We start from the raw sequence: 17,081 nt of genomic DNA on the forward strand, positions 1-17,081 counted from the left end.
TATAAATATTCGACAGAAATTTTAGAAACAACTAGAGAACAAACACGGCCTAAGACAAATCTTCTCTTGCAGCTTTATCACAAAGAAACAAATCGTTCGTGCCAAAATAAAACGCGCAGCTGGCACCGACGTGTTCCCCAGTCACGGCGGACGACGACACCAGCATGCAGTCCTGTGATCGTTGTCATGAATAATCAACATTGACTATGCGGTCTTCAGCTTTCCATCATGCCAAGCACATCACTGCAGGCCCGCTGCAGCGCATGTGAACGCTCACGGCTCAACTCGCAGCGCGGAGCGGGTCGAGGAGGGCGACGCCCGATGACGGCGATTGCGGTAGGTTTCGGGAGGTGCGATTGTTGACGGCGACGCAACGTTGCGGCTTCTTGCGGGCTCTGTGTTTTGTCGGTTTCGCAGGTTAAAGGACATTGGCCACAAAGAAATTGTGCCTGGGCCACGACAGCTTTGGAGCCGAAGTTTGCGTGGCGAACATGCGGCTTGCGGTAAGAGCCCGCCCCGTCTGCAAGCTGACTCACGGCTCACCCTGTCACCCGGTAAGCACAGGAGGCTGCAAACACAGAGGTGGTAATGATTACAATCCAAATTTAAATGAAGAAGTTCGATTGAAATTTAGAGGTAAAAAATCTAACATGCTTAGCGCATGTGATCTGACCTAAGTGAGGAGTGTGTCTTCTAGCCTAGATGCCCTATATGCATGTACAAACCCTAACTCTCTCTCTCTCTCCTTGACGCGCTGCCAGGTGCCTTAAAGAGAGGGGAACTGCTAGCGTCCAGATGTTCGATCCGGGCACTAGCGTCCGGACACTCACGCCAGCTGCACCTGCTCGCGTGACCACCCGCACGCCTACGCCTGCTTCACGTGGGGCCCATGTCGCTCTGTTTTCTACGCATGCACGTCCACATGGGGCCACGTCTCGATCTGCACCTGCTCTCGTTTCCCGTACCTACCGCTCGTGCCCCTTTGCTCCCACATGCATGCATGCGGGCCCAGTAGCTGCAAGCAAGTGGCTGTGCAGGTGGGTCCCACTACAACATTCAAACACTAGATCTATTTTTACAACATCGAGATAAAAACGTTGCAACATATGTCTAAAACAGATGAAACATTTAGGACATACAGTTGAAACACCATTGCAACATCCTGATCTATTTTTAAAACATCTAGAAAAAGCACTTGCAACATACTAAAAGGTCCTAATGGCTAGAGGAGGGTGAATAGCCTATTAAAAATTTCTACAACAACACTTAACAAACCAGTTAGATAATTATGAGGCGAAGCAAGTGTTACGCTAGCTGTCGGGTACCATAAGAAGGGGTCCCCTAAGCAAAAACCAAAAAAATCGCTTAGACCCCGTCAGAATCAAAGCCGAGAGACGACTATTGGCTAACCCCCGGCCTTGTCCGAGGCCACTGACTCTCCGCCTTGCTCGAGGCCTCGCACGAAAGGCCTCGGACGGCCTACCGGATCTCCGCCTCGCTCGAGGCCTCGCACGAGGGGCCTCAGACGATCTACCGATTTTCCACCTCGCTCGAGGCCTCGCACGAAAGGCCTCGGCCGGGGAACCGATTCTCCGTCTCGCCTGAGGCCCCGCGCGTACAGCCTCGGACGAGATGCCGATTCTCCATCTCGCTCGAAGCCGGCTCGGCAATAACACCGTCGCCTCTGCCTCGACCGATCTCCACAACAGAGCGTCGCGTCTAATTAATGCGACCAACCACTCCCGCAACATCAGACGGACGACGACTCGACACAGCAGAGCAGCCGACGAGACGGAAGTCGCATCAGCACCATACCGTCCAGGACAGGAAAGGGCAGGGGTTACCGGCCACTGTGCTTGGTACTATGCCCACGACCAGCGCCCGTACTGCACTGTGCTACCTAACCCCTGCTACAGGAACAACACGGCATGCGGAGTCAAGTCTAGGTTACTATAGCCTCGGAATCAGTGTACAAGACCAACTGCTTCCCCCACGCCTCGGCAATCTACTTCTGGGTCTCGGCAACCTCAGGATTCGCGCCCATCGAGCCCCCCACGATGGCTTGTCCTCGGCACCAGCTGAGCCTCGGCTCTTCACGCGGTCAACACACAGCGACCAGCACGTCGCCCGCCAGGCCCTGTGTCAAGCTATCACTGGAGCTCCCACGTCGCATAGGATCGGATGTGACCGGCGCGTTGCTCCAGCACTTCAAGGGTAGGACCACTCCATCAACCATGCCGCCACAGTAACAGGCTACAGGGCTCAGACATGCCGCCTCTGTTCGCACGACGCCACGTAGCTAACACATGTATCACCTCTGTCCCCCTTCAACTATAAAAGGGAGGGATTGGAACCGTTTCTAGGGAGAGACCTCCGAGCGCACGAGATAGACGAACACGTATAGGAAAAGGACAGACTGACTATCACGCTGGCCCACACTTAGGCATAAACGAGTTCACGAGGTAGACGAACACACGCTCGACACCCTATAACGCGCACGCTTCCCCGCTGCCTGAGATCAACATCTCAAGCAATCCACGCTGCTCCACGTAGAGACCTGGGACTAGCTCCATCTCTCGCCCTACTTGTAACTCCCTACTACGAGCATTTCGGTGCAAGGAATACAAGATCGATATCTCAGACTGGACGTAGGGCACCTATCGCTCGAACCAGTATAAACCTTGTGTCTCTTTGCATCACCATCCGGGATTAGGGACACGCAGTACATTTTTACTAGTTGGTTGAGGGTCCACTGGGCCAAAACACCGATAGTTGGCGTGCTAGGTAAGGGCACTACTGCGTGTCATCTTTGTCATCCTGACAAGTTCCAGATGGTAGACCCCGTGCGACCACTGTGTCTCGGCACGATAATCTAGTTCGGGAGCCTAGAGTTTATGTCTCTAGGACATGAGTACGATATAGTACTCCTCTCACCTAGAGTCTCACTGACCGTCGACGACGTCACGCCCTAGTAGCCCAAGCGCAGACAGCGCTCGGGCGGCCGCTCTCGTCGCGCTCGCCAAGCGTGGCATGGGCAGGACCACCCCGACACCACGCAAGCTCGAGGTGACGCGCCGTGCTCCACCGGTATCCCACGCCCAGCTGTTGGCACAAGGTCTCTAGTTGGGGACCTGTCTAGCCTAAGCCTGGACAAGGGAAAGACACCGGTGACATGCGGTGACACCCCGTCATCAAGCTCTGCCCCGCCACCTCCTGAGGAGTCAACTTTGGTGGAGCGAAGCCTGGCGATGGCACCATCCCCATACCCCTTTGGGTTGAGAAATGCCACCGCCACCTATGCTTCCGCCTACGCTTCTGTTCACGCTGACCCCTCAGGACACCACCAATGCTTCGCCCTCGACTTCGGCACCACGACTTTGACTCACACCCACACTAACTCCTCGGAGGAGGATGAGGCATGGGCCGGAGTGGACTTCTCCGGACTTTGCGACCCTGAAGCCATGCATCACTTCCTGGCCGCGAGCGACTACTGCTTTGGCTACTCTGACTCTAACGACGAAGGCACTTATGATCCCACTCGCGAGTGCTTCCATGTTGGACTTGGGATGCCAAGCACAAGTGATGAGGACAAGGGGGCAGGCAACCGTTCCCCGCTTCACCCGAGGGCAGGTGATGCCACACCTCCACGCGTTGTCCCACCGGCAACGCGAAACGAGAACCTTGCCCCCAAACAACTTCAATGCCCGGACCTAGAGCGGCTCCATGAGCTTCAGGCCAAGGTCGAACAAGACCGACTCCTTCTGCAGCAGCTCTAAAACACTCTCGAGCAGGAGCAGCAAGGTCACGGTGATGGTAGAGGAGCCCAGTGGAGGGCCCACGACGTCCACCACCGCATCAACGACGACGAAGGGGGTAAGCAACCCCCAATCTTCAATCGCACTAGCTAGAACGTCGCGGCTACAGCGATGCTAGTCCGAACGATGCCCGAGCCCTCTACCACGGAGGGGCGATGGCTCCATGGTGAGCTTCAGGATCTCCTTGAGACCGTCATAGTGCAGTAGGCCAAGAGTTCTGCCTCCCGATGGCATGGAGGCACCTCAAGCCTTCCCACGGCACCGCCTCGGCAGGATAGGGAGGCCTCGGTTCGTCCCAAGCCTGCTCGGGCACCGACAATCAACAGGGTCCCCTTGCTGCACGACCACCTCGGCAACCAACGTGAGGCGTAGGGCGACCACGAGGTGGTTAGCAGGCGACGGCCGCTACAATAGTGGGGAAGACCACAATCCTTCCCCTGAGCCGCCTGGTCCTCGTGTCTTTAGCAGAGCCATCCGCGCTGCTCATTTTCTGGCCTGGTTTCGACAACCAGCCAACCTCACGAAGTACAGCGGCAAGACCAATCCGGAACTTTGGCTGGCCGATTACCGCCTGGCTTGTTAGCTAGGTGGCGTGGATGATGACCTGCTCATCATCTGCAACCTCCCGTTGTTCCTGTCGGACTCGGCGTGAGCCTGGCTTGAACACCTCCCTCCCTCGCAGATCCACGACTAGCGCAACTTGGCAAGAGTCTTCGTTAGGAACTTTTAGGGCACATACGTGTGCCCTAGGAACTCCTAGGACCTCAAAAGTTGTCGCCAGGGCCCGAACGACTCTCTCCGAGACTTCATCCGGTGCTTCTCCAAGAAATGCACTGAGTTGCCAAGCGTTGGTGACTCGGAAATCATCCAGGCTTTCCTCTCTGGCATCACCTACCGAGACCTGGTGCGAGAATTGGGACGAAACATGCCAACCTCGGTGGCCGCACTCCTCGACATCGCCACCAACTTCGCCTCGGGTGAAGAGGCCATTGGGGCCATCTTCCCTGACAACGACGCCAAGGGGAAGCGGAGGGACGAGGCCCCCGGGGCCTTGGCTCCCCACCTCCCCAAGAAAAAGAAGGGTCACTAGGGGAAGCAGGAAGTCCTCGAGGCTGGCCTAGTCATGGCCATAGAGCGCGAGAATCCTCAAGGCCCCAGAGGCCCTGGGCTCTTCGACGATATGCTTAAGAAACCCTGCCCTTACCACCAGGGCCCGGTGAAGCATGCCCTCGAGGAGTGCACCATGCTCTAGCGTTACTACGCTAAGCTCGGGCTCCCCGACGATGATGCTAGGAGGAGGGGCGCCGATGATAGGGACGACGACAAGGATGACAGATTCCCCGAGGTGCACAACGCCTTCATGATCTTCGACGGGCCTTCAGCGTGCCTCACGGCACACCAGCAAAAGATGGAGCGCCGAGAGGTCTTCTTGGTAAAGGTGGCTGCTCCCCAGTACCTCAACTAGTCTCAGGAGGTGATCACCTTTGACCAGGACAACCATCCCAATTATGTCCCAAACCCCGGGCAGTACCCACTTGTCGTTGACCCCATCATCGGCAACACCCGGCTCACTAAGGTATTGATGGACGGAGGGAGCGGCCTCAACATCCTCTATGCCAACACCCTAGAGCTCCAGGAGCTCGACCAGTCGTAGCTTCGGGGTGGCGCCGCGCCTTTCCACGGCATTGTGCTGGGGAAACGCACGTGACCCCTCGGGCGCATCGACCCACCCGTCTGCTTTGGTACTCCCTCCAACTACCGCAAGGAGGTCCTCACCTTCAAGGTGGTTGGGTTCAAGGGAACCTACCATGCCATCCTGGGGCGGTCGTGCTATGCCAAGTTCATGGCGGTCCCCAACTACACATACCTCAAGTTCAAGATGCTAGGCCCCAACGGCGTCATCACTGTTGAGTCCACGTACGAGCATGCATATGACTGTGATGTCGAGTGCATCGAGTACGCCGAGGCTATCGTAGAGGCCGAGACCCTCATCGTCAACCTTGACCAACTCGGTAGCGAGGTGCCCAACTCCAAGTGTCACACCAGGACTTTTGAGCCCACGGAGGCCATCAAACTCGTCCCGGTCGACCCCACCTACCCCGACGACCAGGCGCTGAGGATCAGTGCCACCCTCGACATCAAATAGGAAGCCATGCTCATCAGCTTTTCGTGCGAATGCCGATATGTTCGCGTGGAGTCCCTCAGACATGCTGGGCATACCGAGGGAGGTCGCCGAGCATGCCTTAGACATCTAGGCTAGCTCTAGGCCGGTGAAGCAGCGCCTATGCCGATTTGACGAGGAAAAGCGCAAAGCCATCGGTGAGGAGATACAGAAGCTTTTAGCGGCTGGATTCATCAAAGAAGTGTCCCATCCAGAGTGGTTAGCTAATCCTATATTAGTTAAGAAGAAAAATGAGAAGTGGAGAATGTGTGTAGACTACATCGATCTAAACAAAGCATGCCCAAAAGTCCCTGTCCCATTACCCCAAATCGACCAAATCATCGACTCCACTACGGGATGTGAAACCCTATCCTTCCTTGATGCGTATTCCAGTTACCATCAGATCAAGATGAAAGAGTCCGACCAGCTCATGACTTCTTTCATCACACTATTTGGCATGTACTGCTATGTGACTATGCCGTTCGGCCTCAGAAATGCAGGGGCCACATACCAGCGGTGCATGACCCATGTATTTGGCGAGCACATCGGGAAGACCGTCGAGGCCTACGTGGACGACATCATGGTCAAGTCTAGGAAGGCCAGTGATCTCATCAACGATTTGGAAATAGCCTTTAGATGCCTCAAGGAAAAGGGCATCAAGCTCAACCCCGAAAAGTGTGTATTCGGGGTCCCCCGAGGCATGCTTTTAGGATTTATAGTCTCAGAATGCGGCATCAAAGCCAACCCAGAGAAGGTCTCGACCATGACCAACATGAGGCCGATCTGAGACCTCAAGGTAGTACAAAGGGTTATGGGATGCCTTGCGGCCCTGAGCCGCTTCATGTCGTGCCTTGGCGAAAACGGCTTGCTTTTGTACCGCCTCTTGAGGAAATCGGAACGCTTTTCTTGGACCCCCAAGGCCAAAGAAGCCCTCACCAAACTCAAGGCATTGCTCACCAATCCTCCTGTCCTGATACCGCTAACCAAGGGTGAGGTCCTCTTACTCTACGTCACCACAATGACCCAGGTGGTCAGCGCGGCCATAGTGGTCGATAGGCAGGAAGAGGGGCATGCTCTGCCCATCCAACGACCTGTTTACTTCATCAGCAAAGTACTCTCTGAGACCAAAACACGCTACCCCCACATCTAGAAACTAATCTACGCCATGGTCTTGGCTCGACGCAAGCTATGTCACTACTTCAAGTCCCACCTGGTGACCGTGGTATCGTCTTTCTCCCTAGGAGAGATAATCCATGACCAGGAGGCCTCGGGTAGGATAGCCAAGTGGGCCGTTGAACTCATGGGGTAATCTCTATCCTTTGCTCCTTGGAAAGCAATTAAATCTTAGGTCTTGGCCGATTTCGTGGCAGAGTGGATCGATACCCAATTGCCACCTGCCCAAGTCCAGGCGGAATGCTGGACCATGTACTTCGATGGGTCCCTGATGAAGACCGGGGCGGGCATGGGTCTGCTCTTCATCTCACCCCTCAGAGTACACATGTGCTACATGATTCGGCTCCACTTCGCTGCCTCCAACAACACAGCCGAGTATGAAGCCCTCGTCAACAGCTTGCAGATCGCCACTGAACTTGGAGTACGGCGTCTTGACGTATGGGGCGATTCACAGCTTGTTGTTGATCAGGTGATGAAGGAGTCAAACTGCCATGACCCCAAGATGGAGGCGTACTACAAGCTGGTACGTCACCTTGAAGACAAGTTTGACGGTCTCGAACTCAACCACATCGCGCATAAATTCAACGAGGCCGTAGACGAACTGGCAAAGATGGCATCAATGTGGGCCCCGATCCCCCCAAACATCTTCGCCAGGGTCCTCCACAAACCTTCCATCGACTATGCCTCAGTGGCAGAAGAGGGCCCAGCGGTTGAGCCCCTCGCAGGGCTCGAGGCCCCCTCTATCGCCGAGACTCCTTCGGCCGAGCCCGAGGTCATGGAAGTCAACACGGAGCCTCCCGAGGCCAACTAGGGCACGGACTATCGATGAAATATGGTCGGTAGTCTACCTAGGGGTATGCCCAAGGTAGTAGATTGTCGGCAGACAGATGCGCAAGCCACAAATAAGACGGTAACACAAGACAGACACGAGGTTTTATCCAGGTTCGGCTGCCAAGAAGGCGTAATACCTATGTCCTATGTTTGATTGTATTGTTGTATGTCAATGAGAGATGTTTTTTAGAGGGGTCCCCTGCCCGCCTTATATAGTCTGGGGGGCAGGGTTACAGATCTAGAAACTAATCCTAGCCAGTTACAATTGCCATAGGTGGCTGGATAAGGACTCCTATTCTAACCGACCAGGATCTTGCTTGATCTCCAAATCTGCCTTGAATCCTTGCGTGGGACTCTGAACAGGTTGGCTGAGCCACGCGTCGTCTTCCAGTGGACTAGACCTCCTGATCCAGGCTAGCCCAAGCCTAGCCGTAAGGGTATAGGGGTTAATACCCCCATAGCTAGTCCCCGAGCACCATGTATTATGCTGCGACACACCGTTGGATCTCCTTCGGCTAATGCGATCCATCTTCATGTTATCTTCAACTGATTGAAACATTGACCAATCAAATGCGCCAGCATTCTGATCAGAACTGAGAGCAGTAGACCACGATTATAGCCGAAGATTCCAGTTGTCCGAAGAATGCATGGTGCTCTTGAAGAAAAAAGAAAAAGATTTCTTTCCTTATCAAGTGTGCCCACTTGTGTTTTTGATAAGAAATGTAAGTGACCCTTGGACAGTAGTAATCTTGGCAATCAGTCAAAGCGTAGGGGTCGATAAAATAAACACATTCACCGTAAGGTGAAGTGTGCCCACTTAGTCCCCGAGCCTGGTAGTAGGTGACGTAGGCACGTGGTGCCAGGGTCTAAAAAGAATTTCTACTAAAGTTAAGAATCCAGTCATCGTACAATCAATACGAGATGCACCGACAGGTGCATCGTATCGATGTAGTCCCTGAGCTTGCTGGAAGGAGAAGTATAAGCCTTGTAGCAAGGTCCAAATAAATGCCTCTCGACTATATGTGAGTACACATCACATGTAGCCGAGGAGAGCAATCGCCAGTAGTCTTCGGAACAGTCCCCGAGCATGGTAGTGGTCGGAGCAGTCCCCGAGCACGGTAGTGGTCGGAGCAGTCCCCGAGCACGATAGTGGTCTAGGCAGTCCCTGAGCACAGAAGTGGTCGGAGCAGTCCCCGAGCCCTGAGCACGAGACATGCAGCAAGGAATGCCGCTTGTACTATTATTTGGTGTATTTATTTATCTTCTTACTCTGTTAAGTCCAATCTGACACGTCTGGTCAAAAAAGCAGATGGGTATAGCACATCATACTGCCTTCTTGTCCTTTCAAGCAAACAGTCGCTTGGCACCTATAAGGAGGTGCGTCAGTGTGGGCCCTCTCACACTAGCAATGAAGAGGCGCGTACACTGATAATCAAGGGGTGCATATATTGGCATAGATCTCAAGGTTGTGAAAACAACCGTCTATGGCACGTGCGCACGTCTCCCAAGAATCTCGGGCAGACAAAACGGCGGAACTCTTGGTTATTTATAATATAGAACTGGTAAGTTACTTTTTATTGATCCCCATTACCATTCGCCGCCGTAGCCTTCTTCTTCCTCTTGCCAACCCTAATACCTCCAAAATCATCACCAATCACCCCTCCACCGTATCCACCTCCATCAGCAAGGGCAGATTCATGGCGAAGAGTGACGCCCAGAAGAAAACCGGAGTCATGGCAAAGGAGTGGTGGAAGTCAAGAAGCAACGAGCAGACCATCGAAGACCTCGTCATCATGGGAGTACTCCACAACAAGGCACTCGCAGGATGGCGCACGCCGGAAGGAGAAGGGTACCCCGATCCACAACCAGGTGAAATTGTGGTTTTCGAAGATTTCTTCAAGCGAGGGTTTGGGGTTTTAGTGCACCCTTTCCTTTAGGGGCTCTGTTTGTATTACGAGATTGGGATTTGCAATCTGCATCCCAACTCGATTCTTCTTGTCTCCACCTTCATTCATCTTTGCAAAGCATATGGTGGCTTCCAGCCCCATTTCGACTTCTTTCGCCATCTTTTCTGTCTGTGGAAGAAAGGAAGCGGTGGCTCAAAGATAGGCGGAGGTGTGTACCTCAATCTGCATGATGGGATGAAGGCCCAGTACTTGCACTGCCCTTGGAACACATCGCTAGACGACTGGTATAAGAAGTGGTTCTACATTCACGAAGAGCCGAACACGATCACACTGTGCGATGTGGGATTCATTCTGGAGAAGAAGAACAGCTGGTCGGAAAAGCCCGAGCACCTGAAACAGATCTAAGAACTACTTGGGATGATCCCAATGAGGAAACTGGACGGTCCAAGCATGGTCGGAAACTTCATCAACTGAAGGATCCAGCCCTGCTAGAGGAGGGTATACCCTGGCTACGAGTACCAGGGTAGCATAGATCCAACAAGGACCAGGCAAGAGGCGCTTGACAAGGTCTAAGTCAAAGCCAAAATTAGAGAGCTATTTAACTTAGCGGATCCAAATTATGTCAGATTGAGCGACATCGAGCACGCTTTCAAGCTCGCCCGACCTCCCCCAAAGGTAAATCATTCTGTCTTGTACCCATAGTTTTATGTTGTAACAAAAACTTACTGTGTTATCTCCTTTATGTTTCCTAGATTAATGGTAGAGATAGAGCAACAGTGTTTGTGTCTCCACCCCCTGGTGTAAATTGGCCGCAAGTTGCCAGCCCAACCTCCCAGACCAGCATTGGGATCGAAGACGTTGACTGGGCCGTGCTTGGAGTTGGGGATGAGGTAGCGGCCAGAGTTGCTGGTAAGCGGCCAGCGGCCAGCAAGCGTCGTCAGGCGATCTTCTCCTTATCAGACGATGAAATAGAGGATGCAGACATCTTTCGACCCATCCCTCGAAAGAGGAGGAGGCAACTAGAGCCGATGGATCAAGGTGGCTCCTCCATGCCAGTGGGACCCGCATCGCTAACCATTGAAGTGCAGAGGACAAGCGGCAAAGGGGTCGAGCATCAAGCCCTGGCGCCGGTGCTGGTCGTAGAGGGAAACCAGATGGCACCCGCAGAGCATGTGGAGCAAGCACGGCCGAAGAGACGCACCTTCGCCACATCATTCCACACTTCCAAGCTATAAGTATTTGTAACCTTGATGTAAGCTTACAATTTAAATTGAATAATGTCATCTTCTGAACTTATCTCGGATATATAAGGTCGGCATCCACCAAAAATCCCGACCAACTAGCCGGGTGTGGCATGGCTCCGCCAGCAATGTTAGAAAAAACTACCCAGCAGCCGGCTATGGAGGAACCTATAGCAGAAAGTCCACCAGAACCTCAGTAGACGAGTAGCCAGACAACAGTCCCCGAACAGGTGGTTGAGGGGAGAGCTGAGCCAAGTACAGGTGCTTCGAGCACTAACCCTGCTAAGGGAGACACGTCAGCGCCAAGGGTAACAGACCAAACCAAGGAGCAGTAGTCAGAGGTGGCATAGAGCACGTTTGCTAATGCTATGGCCCGTGGGAAGGCCATAGTGATCACAGAGGCTGCAAACTCCGGACCAGCGCCGCTACCCGAACAAGAAGCCAAAGAGGACAAAGTAGAGGAGGTCCTAGGCTGTCCCAAGGACAAACGACAACATGTATATGTGTTGCGCTAGCGGAACGACCAAGGGTTGTTCATGAAGAAATCCCAGAGGTCGAAGAGACCATGAAAGTTGAACGAGCGATAAAACGTCTGGTGATAGAAGTCTAGGTATGTTTTGCATGACCACTTGATCTTGCTATCCAGTCAAACTGTCTGACTTAGCTTTTGTACATGCAGGACTTAATAAAGACCGCAAGGTACCGAAAGAAGTGCTTCAACCAGATTGAGGGGATCACAGCAAGCAATAAAGAACTGGCGGCTGAGGTGGAATGCTTGCACCACCAACTTGAAGCCGCTAACCAGGAGAGGATGGAGCAAGAGGCACAAAACCAGAACCTGGTCGTCCAGCTCAGTAACAAAGAGTAGGAAAAAACAAGTAAGTTGTCACTTTATCACAACAAGTGCATGAAACGTGTTGTTGCATTGTTGGTAGTAACAGCTGTAGTGCAGGCTTAGAAGCCGAAGTAGTCTGTCTCCAAGAGGAGAATAGCCGTGTGGCCATAGAGTGTGGTCACCTGAAGGAGGACAACAAGAAACTGGCGCACGACCAGTCGCAACTCCGGGACCGCACAACCAAGATGAAGGAGGAACTAAAAAGTAAGTGTTCCAGACCACCTTGCTCACTATGTTGCCCACCTTATATTGTCATGGCGTGACATTTTAATGTCTTGCGTGGTTTGCAGTTTTAAAAGTCAATGCCAAGAAGCATCTAGAAACCATGATGAAAGATCATGACGGCTGGATGGTGCGATGCCTAGAGATTACCGAGGATCGGGACACATGGAAGAACCGATGCTAGGAAGTGGCAACTAGCATTTTGCCCGTCCTCAACCTTATTGACCCAGTGCTTACAGAGGAAGTGCTAAGGACGCCGCAGCTCAGACTGGTCGAGAGATGCCAAAAGGCATGGGGATGGTTTCAAGAGTTCGTGAAGGAGGCGGGTGAGTACATAGGCCCACATGTGCTAAGCATGGTGCATGCCCACTACCCCCTGATCGATCTCAAGTGCCTAGAGGTTGGGTACCTAAAGGAGGTAGATCTAGATAAGGTTGAGGAGCTTTGGATGACCTAGCTGGACCTGTCTTCAAAGATAATTGGCGACATTAACCTATGTGGAGGTGGGACAGCACCTGTACAGGGTACGCCATCAACAAGTCAGCTAGAAATGCCATTAGTTGTGAGCCAACCAACAAAGCCTGCGGTCTCAACTAGCCAAGCATCGGCAGGGCCATCCTCTTCAGCCCGACTAGTACAAGAGTCCCCGTGACTCGAGCAGGATGTCGAAAGCAGTGAGTAGCAGGTGCCGTATGCCCCGGCCAGCCAATAGGATAGGCTAGAGCTGTAGAAGAAGGATGTAGTTGTGTTATTGTAAACTTGTACCTCTTCAGGCAAGCTTGTAATAATGTAACTATATATCATTATAAGCTTGTTTGTTTTATATAAAACGTATTTAAGCTTGAAACTCGTGTTGGTGTAACTAAGTGAGAACATGTTAGCATTCTATTTAGTTGTACCAGTTTACTCGACACGTCATCCTGAAAAGTTTGTATGGCCCTGATTTGCCATGTGGTCGGAGTGTGAGGTGCGTGACCTATGCACATGTAGATGCGGACAAGTCAAACTAGGGGGGACCTGCCGATCACCCATAGCGTAGAGAGCGGATCCCATGCACGTGTTGGGAGGATTCGGAGATAGGGCCTACTCTGAAAACCTAGGAAGGAATGGTGGTCAGTTTTGACTGGCTAAGTTAGAATAACCGTAAAATTCAAAGTGACACATCAGAGTGGTCGGAGAAATCATAATAGCTTTATTGAATTAAATCGAAAGTACAAGAGGAGTACATATCTCAGTAGTTAAGCATAGAAACACCTAAGCTTGTTGATGTGCCATGAATTGGGTACGTCCGTACCGTCCAGGTGAGCTAACCTGTAAGACATTGGTTGTGTGACTTCCTTGATCATGAAGGGCCTTTCCCATGGAGTTGCAAGTTTATGGACACCAGCCTGATTTGTCTTCCACTTCAGGACCAGGTCCCCAACCATGAAGAACCGCTCTTTAACGTTCTTGTCGTAGTACCTGCGCAAAACAGCAAGGTATTTGGCTATACGTACGCAAGAATCGAGCCGCTTCTCTTCTGCACTATTCACTTCTAGCTCCCACACTTCATTGACCTTGCCTTCGTCAAAATTCTCGACCCATGCTGATCTGAAAGCTATATCTGCTGGGAGGACTACCTCAGCACCGTAAACCATAAAGTATGGTGAGACGCCAGTGTTATGACTAGGCTGAGTTCTGAGGCCCCAAACCACGGCTGGTAACTCTTTGAGCCATCTTCTAGGAGCTTTGTTATTTTCTCTATACATCCTCTTCTTCAATGCATCCAAAATCATACCGTTTGCCTGCTTGACCTGTCCATTAGCTCTAGGGTGTGCCACCGAGACGTATTTTACTACTATGCTCCTTTCATCGCAGAAGTCCCAAAAAGCGTTCTCAGTGCACTGAGTACCCAGATTAGTGATGATGCTGTTGGGTATGCTGAAGCGATGGATGACCTGGTCGAGGAACATGACAGCCTTTTCTGAGGATGCCTGTACCAGAGGCATGTACTCTATCCACTTAGAAAATTTATCGATCAGCACAAAGACACATTTAAATTTCCTAGGAGCCAGTTTGAAGGGCCTGATCATATCCAGTCCCCAGCATGCAAAGGGCCAAGAGACTAGTATTGTCTAGATCTCATGTGCTGGTATGTGGATTCTCTTAGCGAAGAACTGACAACCCTCACAGTGGCGGACTAGCTTTTCTGCATCGGCTACCGCTGACGGCCAATAGAACCCTGCTCGGAAAGCCTGGCCAACCAGCGTTCTCGAGGCCACGTGGTTGCCATAGGAGCTAGAGTGGATTTGGTCTAGGAGATGTTCGCCATCCTCCTGGGTTATACACTTCATCAAGATTTCCTCCTTTGCGTTCTTGCGCCATAACTTGCCATCGACGAGCAGATACTGCTTACTGCAATGCATTAGGCGCTCGTTTTTTGTCCAATTAGTGTAACCACTGCCATCTGTTAGGTACTTGATGAAAGGTACTCTCCAATCAGGCTCATGAGTGGTCGAAGGTGGCTCAGTGGTGCTCGACGCTGGAATCGTAGCCACCAATTGCTTGTCTAGAGGCTTGTCGACCATGGGATCTTCCTCTTCGATGGAAGGCATGAGCAGGTCTTGGATGAATACGCCATGTGGGACTTTGGCTCAGGATGATCCTAACTTTGACAGTGCATCTGCTGCTTGATTTTTGTCTCGGACCACATGTGTGTACTCGATGCCATAAAACCTGCCTTCCAGCTTTCTGATCGATTTGCAGTATGCATCCATCTTTTCACTGGTTATGTCCCAGTCCTTGTTGAGTTGGTTGATGACCAGAGCCAAGTCTCCATAGACATAGAGACGTTTAACACCGAGCTCGACCGCAATGCGCAAACCATGTAGGCATGCTTTGTACTCGATGGCATTATTAGATGCTGGGAAATAAATCTTGAGGACGTACCAGAGCTACTCCTTGGATGGTGACACAAAAAGGACTCCTGCTCCTACGCTGTCGATGTTGAGAGAGCCATCGAAGTACATCTTCCAATACTCGTCGGGCCCCTGAGAGGCAGGCGTGCTTAAGTCTGTCCACTCGATGATAAAATCGACAAGTGCCTGAGACTTGATTGTAGTACGGCTTGCGAATTCCAAGGAGAAGGGGCATAGCTCCATTGCCCATTTGACGATGCGCCCATTCGCATCCTTGTTGCTAATGATGTCTCGTAGAGGGTACTCAGTCATGACCACCACATGATATCCATCGAAGTAATGTTTCAACTTTCGGGATGTTATTAGTATGGCGTAGATCAATTTCTAAATCTGTGGGTACCTAGTCTTGGATTCATTGAGTACCTCACTGATGAAATAGATTGGTCACTATACCTTGTAGATGTGGTCAGGCTCGTCGCGCTCGACCACCATGGCAGTGGAGACCACTCGATTAGTCGCCGCAATGTAAAGCAGGAGTGTTTCGTCTTCTTTGGGAGCAGTGAGGACCGGAGGTGACATAAGGTATGTTTTTAGCTATGTGAAGGCAACGTTTGCTTCCTCCGACCACTCAAACTTCTCGGATGCTTTGAGTAGTTTAAAGAACGGTAATCCCTTTTCGCCTAATCTTGATATGAAACGGCTGAGAGCGGCCATGCATCCGGTAAGCTTCTGAACATCCTTTACCTTTTTAGGTGGCTTCATGTCCAAGATAGCTTTGACTTTTTTTAGGTTAGGGCATATGCCATCATGACTGACGATGTTGCCAAGTAGTATGCTAGAAGGAACACCGAAGATGCACTTCTTTGGGTTTAATTTCCATTGGAATGTGTTAAGGGCTGCAAAGGTGCGTTCCAGGTTGTCAACAAGGGTATGTGCTTCCTTGGTTTTGACAACTACATCATCAACATAAGCCTCGACGAGGTCATCTTTTATCTCATCTTTGAGGTAGGCCTGTATAGCGTGTTGGTAGGTAGCCTCGGTGTTCTTGAGCCCAAACAACATGGTCGTGTAGCAGTAGGCACCGAAAGGCATGATAAAAGATGTCTTGATCTAGTCATCCTTTTTAGAGCGATCTGGTGATAACCAGAGTAGTAATCAAGAAAGGAAAGCAGCTCACAACCGGCGATTGAATCTACGACCTCGTCTATGCGAGGAAAGCCAAAGGGGTCCTTAGGGCAGTGTTTGTTGAGATCAGTGTAATCAACGCACATTCTCCATTCATTATTATTTTTGCATACAAGAACTGGGTTAGCTAACCACTCCGGATGATACACTTCTTTGATAAATCTGACTACCAAAAGCCATGTAACTTCTACCCTAATCGCCTCCTTTTTGTCACGAGCAAACCATCATAGCTTCTGCTTGATAGGTTTGGCCTTACCGTTGACATTCAAGGAGTGCTCGATCAAGTTTCGAGGTACACCAGGCATGTCAGCAGGTTTCCATGCAAACACATCCACATTGCTCCTCAAGAACCTGACGAGCGCGTCTTCCTATTTATGATCCAGGTTAGCCTCGATAAGGGCCGTTTTGCTGGGATCACCGTCGACCAGCTGGATCACCTTGTGCTCCTTGGACTTGATGTTCTTGCGTGGAGCCTCGAGCTCTAGGATCTACAGGTGGTCGGCTGAGGTCTTCTTGGCATCGAGCATGGTCTCGGCCATGCGAATAGAGAGGTCGTGAGCCTCTGCTATTTTAAAGCTATCGTCTTCGCAGGTATAAGCTGTGTATACGTTACCCCTAAGGGTTAGAACTCCTTTCTCGATAGGCATCTTGAGCACCAGATACCTGTAATGAGGTATGGCCATGAACTTGGTGAGCGATGGTCGACCAAGGATAGCATGGTAGGTGCCATCGAAGTTAGCGACCACAAAGTTGA

The sequence above is a fragment of the Miscanthus floridulus genome, chromosome 2, assembly GCF_019320115.1.
Source record: "Miscanthus floridulus cultivar M001 chromosome 2, ASM1932011v1, whole genome shotgun sequence".
Lineage (NCBI taxonomy): Eukaryota > Viridiplantae > Streptophyta > Magnoliopsida > Poales > Poaceae > Miscanthus > Miscanthus floridulus.